We start from the raw sequence: 18,258 nt of genomic DNA, 5'->3' as shown, positions 1-18,258 counted from the left end.
TTTACCATTTTAGACAAAGACACGTGAACCAAGTTTTAGTTTCTGCCCCTAAAATATCATACAAAGCAAATCTGAATTGTGCAGTACGTGTAGATGAACCCAGTGTTTAGTTTCACTCATATGCCAAGGGACAATGAAGAGGTGACCTCATCGCAACTCTGTAATCTCGTGTGTGTGCGTGCAATTTCTCATGTTTTGAAACACTCACACGTACAGCCTTTATTTGGCTCCAAAGGTGTTTTCTGTTCTATGACTTTATTATTTATTTCTTTTAAAGATTTTAAGTATCTCTACACCCAATGTGGGGCTCAAACTCAACCCTGAGATCAAGAGTTACACACTCCCCTGACTGAGCCAGCCAGGTGCCCCTCTAAGTTTATTTTTTTAAGTTTAGTTTGACTTCAAGATAGCCATGAATTCTAAAAGACTGAAAACTTGGTGAAAGTCAAGGTATAGAGAGAATACATGTTCCAAAAATGACTTCCTCACAGGACTCCTCCACTAAGATGAGTGGGAAAAGTCACCGAGGTGCCATGTTAGCCCATGGATAGGCCTGAGGGTCACTGGAAAAACCCATCAGCAGATGAGAAGCAAGCAGTGTGGGCACTTAATATTTCAGGCAACAATTAGCCACCAACACTGAAGACCTCTGCCAAAGGCTGCAGCACACTAAACTCAAAGGTGCTCTTGTGAAGTTAAAGAGGCAGGGCAGAGTGGTTCTGCATCCATCTCTAGTCTTGGGTGTTAGTAGGGTCAGTAATCATATGGCTTCAAACAGTCACAGAAATGTAGAATGGGAAAATCATGTACATTAGATTATCCAGCAAGACAACATAAGTAATCTTGAAGAACACAGTTCCAGACCAGATTGAACTGGAACCCCTGCTCGACTACAAGACTGGGCAAGTTACAGAACCTTCAGGTGTGGCGGTTTTCTCATCTCTAAGACACGGACAATAGCAGGGCCCAACCCCTTGAGTGGTTGTGAGAATCAAATGTCTTATTACAAGCTTATGCACATAGCACAGTGCCTGGCAAACAATAAGCGTTGAACAAAGTCAGTCATCGTCATTCATGCAAAGGAAAGTGGAGTGTCAAAGCAAATACACATTGAGTCTGATTTTTAACTCTAGATAATTAAGGCCTTCAAACTGCCCTTTATATCAATCACTGATTTTCTTTTGCTTGAAAAAAAAACACTCAATTGATAAACCTACCTAGATGAAACTTTTCTTGATTCTCCACTGTTAACTTCCTACGGTTGTTACTCTGAAATAAAATGGAATGTTTTAATGTGTCGGAGTAGTAGACGTTGTATGTGTGTCCCACATCACCTCGTCACCTGTCATCTTAGTCCATTCCCGTGTGTACAGCAGACCAGAAGCATGGGAATTACCATTCTCTATGAGCAGTAGAGGCCAGTGGGAACTGGTATATAAATTAGATCCCAGCTTCCTCCCTATCTCCCTTCCCAGGGATAGCTCTGAGGCATGTCCCTCTGCTGGATTCTAGGTTCCCCAGTAGGACGGAGCTCCAGTTGCCCACAAGGGTAACTTGTTGATAGGACGCCTTCAATGAACCCATCCCTTCCCTCTGTCATTTCCCTACCTTCCTACTGTACTATGCTGTCTGGTACAAACCATCTGTGTTATCTGTTCTAAGTAAACCACTGAGCCCAAATCTTGCCTGATTATGGAGGACACCCCAACTAAGACAGCCAGCAATAAAATACAAAAGCTTCAAAAATGTGTTCTTAAACATATGTCTTTAAATTAAGAAAAGTATAAAAATGCACACCAAGCAAATTCAAGAAACTCCAACTTATTCTACTTTCTGTAGAATTTGTTTTGAGCCTTAGATATTTAATGCTTTCAAGAGAACTTCTTCTTTCTCCCAAAAATCTTTGCCTCATGAATGCTATCACACAGTGAGCATTTCTATTCTTTATTTCAATCTCATCTGAGACTGGAAGAATAGCTTTGACCTTGTTTGGAGTCACTTGAACTCTGCCGGCTCCAAGCTAACTTTTTCTCCCACATCCAAGCTCCATTTACTGCCAGCAAAACATGACTTTCTAGTTCAAATAAAAATATCTTTGAAAAGCCTTATAAAAAGGTTCATAAGGTGTGTTGGTATTTGAAATGGCTCTGAGGTATATAAACGAATCAGGAACACACAGATTAAGTTTCCTTTGAAATGTAGTTTCCAAAAGAAAGGAGTCCTTGGGGGAAAATATTTGTGAGGATTTACTGCTTTGTTTTGTTTGTTTGTTTGTTGTTCTATTTTGTTTTACTTAAAACGGTTAAAGAATTGTTGAAAATTTTCTCTACGATAAAATCACTCTTGAATTCTCTTGAAACTACTGTTTAGAGAAAATCATTTCTCTGGAGAATAGATATTTAAATTTCTTGCTACTTAGCAAACCAAATTCCTGAGGTTCTGTCAATCCAAAAAATTTGTTTTAATGTTCTTAAATCAATTATCTTTAAGGATCGTGCATTTAACGTGAACAGATTTCAGCATGTTTACATTTATGCCAAATTTATAAGGTCACTGGCATTACAGTTCATAAAAATAATTTGTAAGAAAGATTAAAATTTCTTTACTCTTAAAATTCATTTGCTTGCTTTCCACTAAAGTGAATGTTTTTGGTAAATCATTACCATATTCAAGTGTCTCTATGTTCGTATTAATTAAATATGCACCAAAGAAATATTTCTTAAAAATACTTTTGCCTATGCATGACGGCTAATAAAAAAATTCTCTAGAGATTTAAAGAACTTGTTTTCATAACCTATGTGACACAGTAAACATGTTCAGAGCTCAGAAAAAAAAATCATTATAAATGATACTACACATGCCTGGTCCTCAAGTATTTTAAATTAATTTGCTTTGATAAAAATATACAGTTGTAGTTTCTGGGTAAGCTATTAATTAAGTGCATTTCCTTTTAGTTATTTTGAGTATTTTGTTTCACAGTGTGAATAGCCATTTATTTTTAAGAAGAAAGACATGTAATTATTTTTTTTCAGTATTAATCTTTTTTCTTTAAGTAACATGCTCTTTTTCCTTCCCACAAACAAATCCTAGTCTTTAAATAGTTATCTTTTTTCCTTTCCAGTTATATCTCAGTGGCAATCGCTCTATTCTCTTCCTCCTTCACACCCACATACATGCACACAGACATGCACGTGCGTGTGTACCGAGTGTGTGCACTACAGAATTTCTGCCTCCCTATCTGTTTCTCTTTTTCTGGTTTCCTCTCTGATTCTTTCTCTGTACCCTACTCCCTGCCTTCCCCTATGTCTCTCTTTCTATGAAATCTGCTGTTTAGAATGAAAGCACAAATAAAATAATCCATTAATTTGCCAAGATTGTAAAAGACAGTAAGCAAGCAAGCAAGAAAATCAGTTTTATACCGAGAGAACACTGCTGCCATAGGAGAACATGCAGGAGCACTTGTTTATGTGGTAATTTAAAATGTCAAATGTAGGGTTAAGTTCTGCCTAATGCCTTTCAGAGGGGTGTTTACCTGTTAAAGTGAAGATAAACTTGTTTATCTGAGGTGAAATGCAAGATTAAAAAATTCAGATGTCTATGAAATACAAACACAATTTCATTTATTTATGATCACCAACATGCTGTAATCAAAGCAGAACTCATTAGTCAGTGATCACTCGATTCATTGTGACATGTGTTTCTTCCAGCAAGAGAGGGGAAAGAGGAAATTCGCAGCCTAGAATGACAGGAACATTTAGGAAACAGAATTTTATTTGTTCTTCTGTTGGGAGAGCTAATTACTCATCGATTTGAGACCTAATATCTTGATAAACATATATTGATTGAGCCTGATTATTTCCTGCAATGTCAGACACATTCACACATATTTGTGTTACTACAAAAGCTATGTAATTTATTGGTGGGCACTAATGGCTTTAATGAAGTCAGAAAGCTTCAAGTGGCAAAAGTAATGAAAGGAAGATTGCAATCAGTGAATTTTCTAATTCTTCATTCCAGCTACAAATATTAGCCTATTTTCACTCATTAGCCATGTCCATGTTTATATAATGATTCATTTACATAAATCAGTCTGTTTAAAGTACTCCAACATCCAGTGCCCAGTTCAAATTTAGAAAACAAGAGAAAGAAGTGTCCAAGCCACTGAGAGAGATTTAAAGGTGTAGTTGGACTGGTGAGAAACACAGGAGCTAACTAGAGAAATCTGCAAAAAATGGTGAACTCAGCCTTAGCCATATGCATCTTACTGAATGTGCCACATTCTTCCAGTCTCATGGCCTTTGAACTTGCGGTTTCCTTTGCCTGGGATGCTCCTTCCCAGACAGATGCATAGTTCTTTTATTAAATGTCTTATCAGAGAAAGCTTTCCTGACATCCCGTATCGCATATATAAAATAGCACCCCCATCTTTGATTTTTCCTCTTAGCTTCACATCTTCACTGACCTGGTCCATACCTATTTTTTAAAAATTATTTCTGTATGTCTTATCCACTAGCATTTACTTTGTTCGTTTTTGTTTACTGCTTTCCTTAGCTCCTAGTGTCTGGTGGATATTAAATATTTGTTGATTTGACCAGAAGGTAACTGTGAAGCATTAACATCATTTACTTTGACTAATATCTCAATACAATGTGAGTCACTGCAAGAAATGAAAGATTATGATTCTTCTTCTTAAGATGCTTATCATCTACTTGGTGAGAAGAGCCTGTCACACATTATATTAGCTATCTGTTGCTGTGGAACAAATTAACCCAATACATTAGTAACTTATAACAACATTTGTTATCACACACAGTTTCTATGGCATGCTCAGCTGGGTCGTTCTGGCTCAGAAGGTCTCATGAGATCGCAGTCGAGATACAGGGCTATGGTCATCTGAAGGCGTGATGGGTGCTGGAAGATCACTTCCAGAAGAGCTCCCTTGTGTGCTGTCAAGTCAGTGCTGGTGTCAGTAGAAGACTTCAGTTCCACCACATGGACCTGTGCTTGAGTGTCCTCATGATATGCCACTGGATTCATCCAGATGAGGGATCCAAAACGAGAGTAAAGTGGAAGCCACAGAATCTCTTATGATCCAGCCGCGGGGGCCAGAATGTGTCATGTCTAAAGTACTCTCATGGTGATGGAGGTGAGTTCTGTTCAGTGCGGAAGGGGGACGAGCCAGGGTATGAATCCCAGGTGAAAATCATCTTGGAGACCAGCTCCCACACATAAAATAAACAGTGAAACATACATGCCCATGTGTAATTAAGGACTACATGATAAACATATTCAAGGCTCAATCGGTTTTGAGAATTCGGTTTGAGAATACATAATTAGAAAGACCAAGTCAGGGGCAGCTGAGAAGCTCAATCGTTAAGTGTTTGCCTTTAGCTCGGGTCATGATCCCGGAGTCCTGGGATCTAGCCCCACATCAGGCTCCCTGCTCAGTGGGAAGCCTGCTTCTCCCTCTCCCATTACCCCTACTTGTAGTCCCTCTCTCAATGTTTCTCTCTCTCTCTGTCAGATAAATAAATAAATCTAAAAAAAAAAAAAAAAGAAAGAAAAGAAAAGAAAAGAAAGGAGGCGTCTGGTGGCAAATTTAACCCTCATTTGGGCAAGTGTGTTTAAACACTTATAAATGGTAATTATTAAGCACTATGCTTTCTGTGCTAGGTGCAGGGCTTACAAATAAAGCCCAGACTCCAGGAAGAAGGTATTCATAGTCCATTGTGTGGAAGGTAAAAATTTTGGAGCAATAATGGTTTTGAATGAAGTTAAATACTTTGTGCAGGAAGGCAAGAACTGTCATCCAAAGCCAGTTTTTCTCTGGGCACTAAAAGCAAAAATTATAAATACACAAAATAATCACACATGTTGACGAAAAATAAAAGTCTTCATGCTCTCATTATAAGCAATTTCGATTTAATACAAGAAAGGTGGGTTTTAGGAATAGTTAGCTAAGTAATCTAATATCAAAAATTCACCCATCATGCTTATAATACACCAGGGGAAGCCACGAGACTACGTCAATACAAGAAATCAGGAGAAACTGATGTTATTCTGTCAAGCACCTCAATATCCCCACTCTTGCCCCAATTGGAATGTGACTTCCTAGATTTTTAAACTTACCAGTCCATTCCAACTTTTTCCAGTCCAGTGACTCTCCACCTCGTATTTGCCATGCCAGCGAATGACCAAAAGGACATTTAATGTCTAAATCAAATAACCATTGTTTCTTTTAACATTTTCTCCTGCCTATCACCTGATTTATTATTCTTATCTCAGTTACTTTTCCGCCTGAGTCTATGGCCTATGTTGATGCTAATTTTCATCCCTCTCTGAGGAATCAGGAAAAAAGTCTACCATCGCATAGTCAGTTAGTTGATGTTTCTTAAGACAGAGATTAACTTAATGCACTGCTTTAAGTAACACAAAATTCAAGTAGAAACCAAACCCCATTCTAGTAGAGAAACAGACATTCATACATCTTTGATGGAAGATAATAAATGATAGCCATAAAAAGCCTTGCAACTGTGTAGACCGTCTGACTTATTAATTCCTCTTCTAGGAAAGACTTAAAAAATTAAGGTACACAACGATGGAATGATAAGGATGTTCATGACAGAGTGGTTTATAACTGTATAATTGGAAATACAGAAACAAGTTAAACGTGTATCAAGGGAGTATTTCAACATATGGGTAAGATACAATGAAATACTAAGCAATCATTAAAAAATCATGTTGTAGGACAACATCTTATGACAATGAAACACATTCACAATACATAGTTAAGAGAAAAAAGCAATGTAAATAATTATGTAATTGTTCCATATGTGCATTTAAGAGTATGCATTTCCGGGGTTCCTGGGGTGCTCAGTTGGTTAAGTGACTGCCTTTGGCTCAGGTCATGATCCTGGAGTCCCGGGATGGAGTTCCACATTGGGATCCCTGATTACAGGGAGTCTGCTTCATTCTCTGACCTCCCCCTTCTCATGCTCTCTCATTCTCTCACTCTCAAATAAATAAATAAAAATTAAATCTTAAAAAAAAAAGAGTACATATTTCCTTGGAAATAAGGTTGTAGAAATTTTACAATGTCAAATACAATGATTTATCTGTAATTGGTAGAATTGTAAGGTGATTTGCATTTTCTTACTAGAATTTTCTCTTCCTCCTACTCTTGTCCCTCTGGCAGGAGAACATGCCTGCGCTAGCATGTTGGAAGATGACAGGTGATGCATGAAGCAGAGCTGAGTTGCCCCGTTTCCCCATTTGAGACTGCCCTAGATCATCTGACTGCTAGCTGGTCCCTGATCGATAAATAAGCCTAGCATGATCAACAGAAGAGCCACAACTAAGTAGACCTGCAGCTGACCACAGACACACAAGTGAGATCACCTGTATGTAACCAAATTGGCTGAACCCTGAAGGTTCCCAAACTAAAAAATGTGCTTTGTTGTTTGCCCCTGGCATTTCATGGTTGCCCGCTACGCTGCATTATTGTAGCAATAGATAATGGATAGAGCTAGAGCTTTTCAGGGTCTGGGGAACTGGGTGGGGGGCGTGGAGAGGAAGCAAGGACCAACTGAGATTCAGTCCAAAGATGATGAATATGAAGAGCGTCAGAAAACATTTTTGAACGGGTGAGACCGGCAGAAAGTCTAACATCAATATCAAAATAAAACGGGTATTCTAACCTGCACAAGGCACTATGCACATGGCCTGGGTGGGTCACGAGTGGAAGGACACAGAGCCCCTACCTCCTGGAGCTCAAACCGCAATAAAGGGAATTTCTCTTGACACAAATAGATACTGTTTTCAGAGTTAGCAACAATCGTATTAAAACGCTACAGCACTGAAGAGCTTCAAATTGCTGAAGTTGGTTAAAAATGCATTAGCTCTTCTCCAACACGATTCTGAAAGCACAGTAAAATCAAAAAGTCTGCTCTAGCAGCCGGATGAACTTGAAGTAATGAGGTCTATAAGTTGACTTGAACAGAAGAAAATGATATTAAGCTTTCATGGAGGACAAATGAAAGTATCTACCTGTAACCTTTCTGACAGCCGGAGACCCTTTGCCATTTAAAACTCTGCTGCTGTGGTGCATTATTCCCAAGCAGCTGAGAGTTTAATAAGACTTCACCGAAACACCTCACCTTCTAGTCCCCGGCTGCCTGCTGGCAACCCTACGGCACTCGCCATGGAAGCTGACAATCCGAGCTAACATCAGGGCACGGATTTCCTCAGACAGAGGGGCACCGGCTGGCATAGTAAAGACTGCCCGCTGCCCCTCTGTGCATGCAGATCACGCCACGTCTGATTCCAAGCCAGTCACAGCGCCTGGCACCCTTGGGTGTTGGATCTTGAAGAGGCCAGTGCTCCTTGCTCTACATTACCACAATCCCTGGCTCTCCAGCTGGATGAAGGGCTGTCCCTTTAGTGTGATATGCAAGGCTTTCTTTGAGCAAAGCACAGCCTGCCTGGTCCAGCCTTCATTTCCAATGTTCTTCCCATCCCCTGCACTCTGCTTACTCGGATTAGGTATCTGCTGGTCCTGCTTTGCTCCCCTCTGTGCTTTGTCCAGCCTGGGACTCTTGTGGTCTCCAGCCAGCCCACCCTTCTACCTTCAAATTCTGGCTTTGCTTCACAGGTCTTTCTTCCCAAATAGACTATAAAAGTAGTAGTGATACTTACTTAGCATGCATTGTGCCAGGGTCTTTGCTAGGTGCCTTCCCCGTTTGAACTCATTTTATTCTCTTCAACTGCTCTAGGAGATTGATACTGTTATTAATGTTATTACCATCAGCATCATCCCAATTTTCAGATAGAGAGAGTGAGGCACAGAGAGGCTAAAGCATCTTGCCTAAAGTCAGAATCAGTTCCCTGGGGTTAGAGATCATGTGTATCTTGTTCACTGTTGTATTACTCCTGCCTAACACGAAAGCTGGCCCATAGTATTGAAGGAAGGAAGGAATAAAACGCCCCCAGGAAGCTGTTTTTGTAGTCAGAATTAATCTCACTCCCCTTTCCTTTCACATCTCTCCCCCAGTACTTAACACATAACTACCCAACACCTAACTTTATAACATTGCCTCCCCCCACCCATTTCCAAATAATCTGTGCTTTCACACACTGCTGAACATCCAAACCCTAACCCTCATTTGTTTGGAAGAAGTCAGGCTTCCATAGATCAGGTGGTTTCCAGCAGCTCTGGGGCTGTCTGAGAGCAGCTGCTGCCAAGCGAGGAGACCAGGAGTCTGGGAGAGGTGAAAGAAAGAAAGACAGACTACGGGCAGGGGTTGGAGGCTGTGTTGCCACCACTTACCCTGAAGAAGCACAGGGCTGCCCCTTCTGGAATGAAGGGGCTCCAAGAGCTTGCTGGCTCATTTAACATTAATATGAGAGATGAGTGTGCCTTGACGACCTGCCCCTCTCCAGTCCTCCCACACTTTGGCTTCATCCAGAGTAGCTGGGGGAGTTACAGAGGTTATGGAGAAACGGCGTGCAGTGGATGGCAGCCAGGCAACTAAAGAGGGAGTGAAGAGGGCAAATGGTGGTGACCATATGGAGGACCTGGGGTTTTACCCAGCTTTGTTGGCCAAAGTACTGAGTTCCCTTAGGTCAAGACTCTATGGGTTTTTTTTTTAAAGATCAGGTGTCATGGTCATCGGCCCTCTCTACAATTGGAAAGGAACCCAAGGAAGGGCTTGAGTGGGGAGTGCTAGTTCTGGCTTAACTCCCTGTACAAATAGCTACTCTGTTAGCAGCCAAGGGCGAAAGCTGTTTGTAGACGTCAGACTCTGTAGGGTGGTTTCTCACTTCTGGCAGGGGGCACCTGACAAGGAAGGAATTGTATTAAGGGATTTTGTAATTAGTGACTCCCAGCTAACTAGAAAGAGAGCTCCTTTCTGCTTTCAGACATTCAATCTTCAAATTCACTTTGTTTTGTGGACCACCTATATAATTTTATGTTCTTCCATCACTAGATTGTAAGCTCCAGAAGAGAGGGGCATGGCCACATTCATAGTTCTCTTCTGCCTACTCCATTCCTTCTGCAAATTGCAAGATGACCGTTTTACAAAATTTTAAACTTAAGCAATTTAATTGTATGTCATAGTAAGCGAGTGTCATTGCTAAAATAGACTAATTCTGGTCAAATAACTTGGTGAGCTTCCTGTCTTTCAAAAGATCTTTGGAGCCAGGGCCAAAATTCCAACTTGCTGGAAGAGGGCATGCTGAACACAACCTAGGTTCCCTGTGAAAGACATCCAAACATTTACTGGAACACATCCAAAACGCCATAGAATCCTGCCACTACCCATCAATATTAAGACTTTCTTCCCCTTTTCTTTTTTAACTGAATGTCTATGAAGAAAGCAGGTGATTTAAAGGTAGAATTCAACAGTGAGATGTCCCTTAAAAGATAGACATTGCTGTTGACACACCCATCAGAGAAAAGATAACATGCTGCTAGCGATGGTTTCCAAAGATTAATTTTTAAAAAGAGGAAAAAAGGAACTAGGAAACTAGGAACTAGGAAAAAAGGAACTGATGACTAGTAGAGTAATATGAAAGCAAGTGATCATTTCAAATGTATAGTTACATTTTATTCTGGTGATTATTAGTTGCAATGTACTTAAACACACTCAGTTTCCTTCAGAAAGAATAAATAGAAGATAAAGTTGATTTACAAAGCACTTTCACATAAAATACCTCATTTCGTCTTCACAACAATGTTTTTGTTTAGATAGTTCCTTCCTTATTTCATAAGTGAGGAAACTAGATGTTCAATCCACCACCCACATAGTAACCAGATTATGAAACAGTATACACAGTAATCAAGGGCATGGGATCGGGAACAGACAGAAATGTACTCAAATTCTGACCTTTCCACTTATTGGTCATATGACTTAGACAAGTTAGTAAAATCTGACCCTAAACTAGATTTTGCAACTTAACGTGCTATTATACCATACCAAAGGGCTAAGGAAGACTTGAGGAACAGAAATAGGATGGAATTATTTTGCATACTCTCCTTTGCCAAAGCAGACATTCCACCATTATGGGCATATCTCCACCTTTTGTAATTATTATAGAGTCTAAAAATACTTAAAAGAAGTGACCCTGAAACAAATAATACATTATATGTTAATAAATTTTTTAAAAAAGGAGGAAATGATCCTCACTTAGGAACCCTCAGTGATATGTTGGTGGTGTTGGTATTCCATAAATTTATAATATATATGTTGTATGTCTATGTATATATACACACTATATATGTGTATATATATATAAATATATACATATATTTATATATATATATATTTAATGGGCTAAATATATAAATATATATTTATATGTATATATATTTAGTGGGCTAAGCCTCCCCAGTTGAGGAGCCTATATGGGCCAGATTCAGAAAAAGCTGGGAGTGTCACTGGGCACAAGGCCTTGCACTAGAATTCTGGGTCCATCCTAGGAGGCAGGGGTATTTTGATAGGAACTACATCCTAACAAGAAAACATCCCTTAGGCCAGATACAGCTGGAAAGCTGCCACCAGACCTGATCTTTGAAACTGTTGCTAGAACTAAGAAATCAGGTGTATTCGTTAACTAGTGCTACAATAATGCTGTGTAACAAACCACCCTAGCTCAGTGGCTAGAAGCAAAATACTTTATTCTATCCTGTATCTACAGATCACCTGGGGCAGCTCAGCTTCATTTAGCATGTCTCTGGGTCTGAGTCTTCTCCCTGGCCTTTCATCCTTCCTGAACTAGAGGGTTTGCCAGGGCATGTTCATGTCAAGGCAATGGCAGAGGTACAAGAGGTAAAGAAGAAACCACCTAGGTCCTCTAGTATAAATTGGTACCATTAGTACCATCACTCCAGCTCTATTTCATTGATCAAAGCAAGATTCCAAGGCCAAAGTCATAAGGCAGGAAGTACACTCTGCCTCCGACAGAGCCATGATAATTATGCAGTGGAGGAAGACACAAAGAACTTGGATTAGCAACTCAGTTGACTACTGTCCACCTCCCTGGCTACATTATTCATAGCTCTCCAATATAGAAAGAACCATCTCCATCAAGGGATACCCAGAAGTCTCACCCAGTCATGGTATCAGGTTCAACATTTAAAACTCTATGATCTACATCTGATCCAGATGTGAATTAGACCTATAAACTAAGAAGACAAATCACTGGCCTATCCCCTCTTCCACCCACACAATATGCAATGGTCCAACAGGGATAGGACACAGGAGAACCATAATGAACACCTCATTCACAATGAAGAAACTTGTTCCTTAGCAATTCTACAATCCCTCTAGACAAATAAGCCAAGTTTCCCAGCCAAGGGAGTAGGATAGACCTTGGTTCTGTGGGAGGAGCAAGATGGTGGAGGAGTAGGAGAGTAAGAGACCTAAATATCATCGGGTCCCAGGAGTTCAGATAGATAGTTATCAAACCATTCTGAACACCTACAAACTCAACAGGAGCTCAAATAGAAGATGACCAGCAATTCTAGGAACAGAAATTGACCACTTTCTGGAAGGTAGAACGTGTGGAGAAGTGAATCTATGGGAAGATAGACCACAGTGGGTGGGGCTGGTTCCCAGCAAGTGGTAGAGCAGTGGAGCACAAAATTGGAACTTTCAGAAGTCTGTTCCACTGAGGGACAGTGCTCCAGAGGCTAAGCCAGGGGTGGAGCCCTCACGGGGACAGTGTGGTCTCAGGACTCACGGGGTCACAGAAAGACCAGGGGTGCCTGAGTGTGGCAGAGCTCCCAGGTATCGAAGTGGGGAAGCCAGTTACAGAGACAGAGCTGAGGTGTGTGCTCTCAGCTCAGGGTTACCTTAAACTATGATCCGAGGTACAGTTGGCCAGTGCTTTGCAGACAGGGACCCAACAAGCGGCAGATCCAGGGAGACTCACCTTTTTCTTCTGGGAGGAGCCATGCAGGAGCGTGCTGCAGGAATCAGCTCGGTTTAGAGACTCCAAACAGGGCTGTGCGCCAGAGACAGAAACACTCCGTCACAGGCTGGGTGAGCACAGAGTGCAGCCAGAGACCAGGGAGACAGGAGGGATTGACTGCTTTTCTCTGAGAACTCACTAAGGAGTGGGGCCCTGATCTCTTGGCTCCTCCTGGCCAGAGATTGGGAGGCCGCCATTTTCATTCTCCTCCTCCAAAGCTGTACGGAAAGTGTTCAGGGAAAAAAAGCTCTCGAGAGGGAACCCAGGTATATTACTTAGCCTGGCCCCTGGCAAAGGTGGTGTAATTCTGCCTCAGGCAAAGATGAGAATCACTGCAACAGGCCCCTCCCCCAGATGATCAGCAAGAACATACAGCCAAGACCAACTTCACTGATCAATGAGAACTGGAAAACTTCAGAGCAATGGGAATATAGCACACAGAATTCATGGCTTTCCCCTGATGATTCTTTAGTCTTTGAAAGTCAAATTTTTTTAATTTTATTTTTTTCTTATTCTATTTTTAAAAAATTTTCCTCCTTCCTATTTTAACATGTTTTAACTATTTTATCAATACCTTTATAAAAATCTTAATTTTCATTGCTATATTCTATTATTCTATTTCTTCACTGTATTTAAAAATCAAATACATCAAAAAAATAAGAAAATCCCTTATTTTTTGTATACATACAGGATTTTCTTTCTCTAAAATTTTGGGATACAGTTTCTTCTAACAGATCAAAATATACCCTAAATCTAGTGCATGGCTTTGTTCTAGTCTCCAGTCGGGTCACATTCTTTCCTCTTTTTTCAACCAACTTCTTATCAATTCCTTTTTTAGCATCTTTTGTAATTTTCATCTTTATAGTCATATTCTGTCCCTTCATCATGTTTACCTTTATTTTGTATATATATATGTTTTTCTTTAAAACTGACCAAAATACGCCCAAAATCAAGTATGTGCCTCTGTTCTATTCACTAGTCATATATATATATAGATATAGATATATATATACACACATATATGTGTATATATCTATCTATCTATCTATCTATCTATCTATATATATAGATATCCCCCTTTCTTCTCCCCTCAGTTTTGGGTCTTTTCTGCTTTGGTTAGTGTATATTTTTCTGGCGTCGTTGCTACCCTTTTAGTATTTTGATCTTTCATTCATCTGTTCTTATCTGGGTAAAAGGACAAGGCAGAAAAACTCACCTCAAAAAACAGAATAAGACACAGTACCATCGGCTAGGGACCTAATCAATATGGACATTAGTAAGATGTCAGAACTAGAGTTCAGAATAATGATTATCAAGGTGCTAGCTGGGCTCGAAAAAAGCATGGAAGATATTAGAGAATCCCTTTTTGGAGAAATAAAAGCCCTTGGAGAAATAAAAGAACTAAAATCTAATGAAGTTGAAATCAAAAAAGCTATTAATGAGGCGCAATAAAAAATAGAGGCTCTTATTGCTAGGATAAATGAGGCAGAAGAGAGAATTAGTGATATAGAAGACCAAATAATGGAGAATAAAGAATCTGAGAAAAAGATAAACAACTACTCAACCACGAGGGAAGAATTCAAGAGATAAGTAAGGAGATTGAAGCAGTAATCAAGAATCTCCCAACAAACAAGAGCCCTGGGCCAGATGACTTCCCAGGAGAATTTTACCAAACATTTAAAGAAGAATTAATACCTATTCTCCTGAGACTGTTCCAAAAATTAGAAATGGAAGGAAAACTTCCAAACTCATTTTATGAGGCCAACATTACCTTGGTCCCAACCAGACAAAGACCCCATCAAAAAGGAGAATTACAGACCAATATCCTTGATGAACATGGATGCAAAAATGCTCACCAAAATACTAGCCAATAGGATCCAACAGTACATTAAAAGGATTATTCACCACAACCAAGTGGGATTTACTCCTGGGCTGCAAGGTTGGTTCAACATCCTGAAATCAATCAATGTGATACAATACATTAATAAAAGAATGAACAAGAAACGTATGATACTCTCAATAGATGCTGAAAAAGCATTTGACAAAGTACAGCCAGCATCCTTTCTTGATCAAAACTCTTCACAGTGTAGGGATAGAGGTACATACCTCAATATCATCAAAGCCATCTATGAAAAACCCACAGCAAACATCATTCTCAATGGGGAAAAACTGAGAGCTTTCCCCTTAAGATCAGGAACATGGCAGGGCTGTCCACTATCACCTCTGCTATTGCATATAATACTAGAAGTCCTAGTCTCAGCAATCAGACAACAAAAAGAAAATAAAGGCATCCAAATCAGCAAAGGAGAAGTCAAACTCTCACTCTTTGCAGATGATATGATATTTCATATGGAAAACCCAAAAGATTCCACTCCAAAACTTCTAGAACTCATCAGGAATTCAGTAAAATGTCAGAATATAAAATCAATGCACAGAAATCAGTTGCATTTCTATACACCAACAGCCAGAACAAAGAGAAATTAAAGAGTTGATCCCACTTACAATTGCACCCCAAACCATAAGATACCTAGGAATAAACCTAACCAAAGAGACAAAGAATCTGTACTCAGAAAACTATAGAGTACTCATGAAAGAAATTGGGGAAGACACAAAGAAATGGAAAAATGTTCCATGTTCCTGGATCAGAAGAACAAATATTGTGAAAAAGTCTATGCTACCTAAAGCAATCTACACATTCAGTGCAATCCCTATCAAAATACCATCTATTTTTTTCAAAGGAATTGAACAAATAATCCTAAAATGTATACAGAACCAAGAAAATACCCTGAGTAGCCAAAGGAATGTTGAAAAAGAAAAGCAAAGTTGGCAGCATCACAATTCCAGACTTCAAGCTCTATTACAAAGCTGTAATCATCAAGACAGTATGGTACTGGCACAAAAACAGACACATAGATCAGTGGAGAACAGAGAGCCCAAAAATGGACCCTCAACTTTATGGTCAACTAATCTTTGACAAAACAGGAAAGAACGTCCAATGGAGAAAAGACAGTCTTTTCAACAAATGGTGTTGGGAATATTGGGCAGCCACATGCAAAAGAATGAAACTGGACCATTTCCTTACACCACGCACAAAAATAGACTCAAAATGAATCAAAGACCTAAATGTGAGGCAGGAATCCATCAAAATCTTTGAGGAGAACACAGGCAACAACCTCTTCGACCTCAGCTGCAGCAACTTCTTCCTATAAACATCAACAAAGTCAAGGGAAGCAAGAGCAAAAATGAACTATTGGGACTTCATCAAGATCAAATCTTTTACACAGCAAAGGAAACAGTCAACAAAACCAAAAGACAACCAACAGAATAGGAGAAGTTATTTGCAAATGACATATCAGATAAAGGGTTAGTATCCAAAATCTATAAAGAACTTATCAAACTCTCTGATATGAGGAATTTGAGAGGTGGGGGGGGCAGTCCTGGGAGGAAGGGAATGAAAAAATGAAAGAAGATGGGACCAGGGAGGGAGAAAAACCCTAAGAGACTCTTAATCTCAGGAAGCAAACTGAGGGTTGCTGGGGGCTGAGGGTGGCTGGGTTATGGACACTGGGGAGAGTATGTGCTATGGGGAATGCTGTGAATTATGTAAGACTGATGATTTACAGACCTGTACCCCTGAAGCAAATAATACATTGTATGTTAATAAAAAGAAAAAAAAAAAAAAAGACTTTGGTTCTGTTTCCAGGGAAGGGATGGCAAGTAACAGGTTGGGGTTGAGTTGAGTGAGCCAAGAGGAGCAGCTCTGGTCCATTGTTCTCTATAGCTCCTATCTCTGTCCTCTGAGACATCCTTTTCCATCATATTCCTCATTTGCTTCTGAAGGGGACATCGAAACTTACACATTTTTTTTGATGGCTAAGAAGTTCTCCCAGCCTATTTCCTACCTGTAGAGAACTGGAGGCTCTGGGGCACCTAGGTGGTTCATTTGGTTAAACATTTGCCTTCAGCTCAGGTCATGATCTCAGGATCTCAGGATTCGCGGGATCCCAGACTCGTGGGAGTTTGCTTCTCCCTCTCCCTCTGCACTGCCCTCCCTCCCGCATTTGTGCCCCATCTCTCAAATAAATAAATAAAATCTTTAAAACAAAAAATCTGGGGGCTCAGAGGTCTTTTTTTCCCTGTCAGTTTGTCTCTTTTAGCTCAGCACCTAGTACTTAGGCAAAGTCATTTTTTCCAAAAACTTAGTGGGTTTTCTATGTATTTGATTCCAGTCCATTCTACCTGGTAAAGCCGCAATTTTTTTTTTTTTTTTAAGACAGGCCGTTCTCTCCCGATTTAATTACTAGCACTTTGGGCACATCAAGCGACAGCAGTACTAGGCCCTTAAGCTTTATAGGAGGTTTGCAAGTCCTTTGGAAATATTTGTACTGTTAGTAGCCACACCCCTGATCGAGTTTCTCCCTGAGGCCAAGTTTTCCTGCAAGCCTTCTAGGTTTGGTCTTTGTCTCTCCTGCTAAGATTTCACAACCATACCCTCAACTTGATCTTTGTCCCAGGTCATACCTAAATTTGACACTCCTCTGGCTGGAGAGGCTTAAGATTAGAAACAGTTTATTTTTTAAGTTGACAACTTCCGGACTGCTTGCAAATTGTGCTTTATTTGGTTCTGAGCATATCTCTTTCTTGTAGTATTTTCCTACAGGCATTTATTTAAAAGCAAACAACTCATACTTTCAAAATTTTTCTCGGAAAACAAGTTTCTCCTCTCTCCCCTGGCTTTTCATTTGATTATGCTGCCCACTGCTCTGTGTGCTTATACCATGCAACAAATCAGTGGGTAGAAAAACCTAATATTTAGATCCTAATATTTAGATTTGCATACACAGACTGTCCCACTTGGACCTTAAGGTCAATTTTATCTTTACCAAACAACTCTAGAATTCTACTGAGTGATAGCAAGATCTGGCTTGGCCCTAAGGAAGAACTTAGAATTTTTTAATTGTACTGTTTGTTTAGATCTCTTCTTGGAACCACAGAAAGAGAAGAAATTACAGAGCAAGATTTGGATATTTCTATTTTGGATTTTCAAAATCTTACCTTTATCTCTTGGAAGGGCCACAGGTGCAAATTTTACTGGTCTGGAAGTATCTGGAACAGAACTGTACTATTTGGTAGCCCCAATAAATGGTGGAGTCATGGAATACCCAGTAATTGGTAGAGCATTAGATAACAGAATGGTTTGGTTCCATCAAGCATGACACAGATCACTTCAGGTTCATGAATAAAAGGGTCTACCTTTTAAAATTTTCTTTTAAAGATTTTTTTTTT

Source organism: Lontra canadensis, unplaced genomic scaffold (genome assembly GCF_010015895.1).
Source record: "Lontra canadensis isolate GAN:19392208 unplaced genomic scaffold, GSC_riverotter_1.0 scaffold20, whole genome shotgun sequence".
Taxonomy (NCBI): domain Eukaryota; kingdom Metazoa; phylum Chordata; class Mammalia; order Carnivora; family Mustelidae; genus Lontra; species Lontra canadensis.
This window is presented reverse-complemented; position numbering follows the sequence as displayed.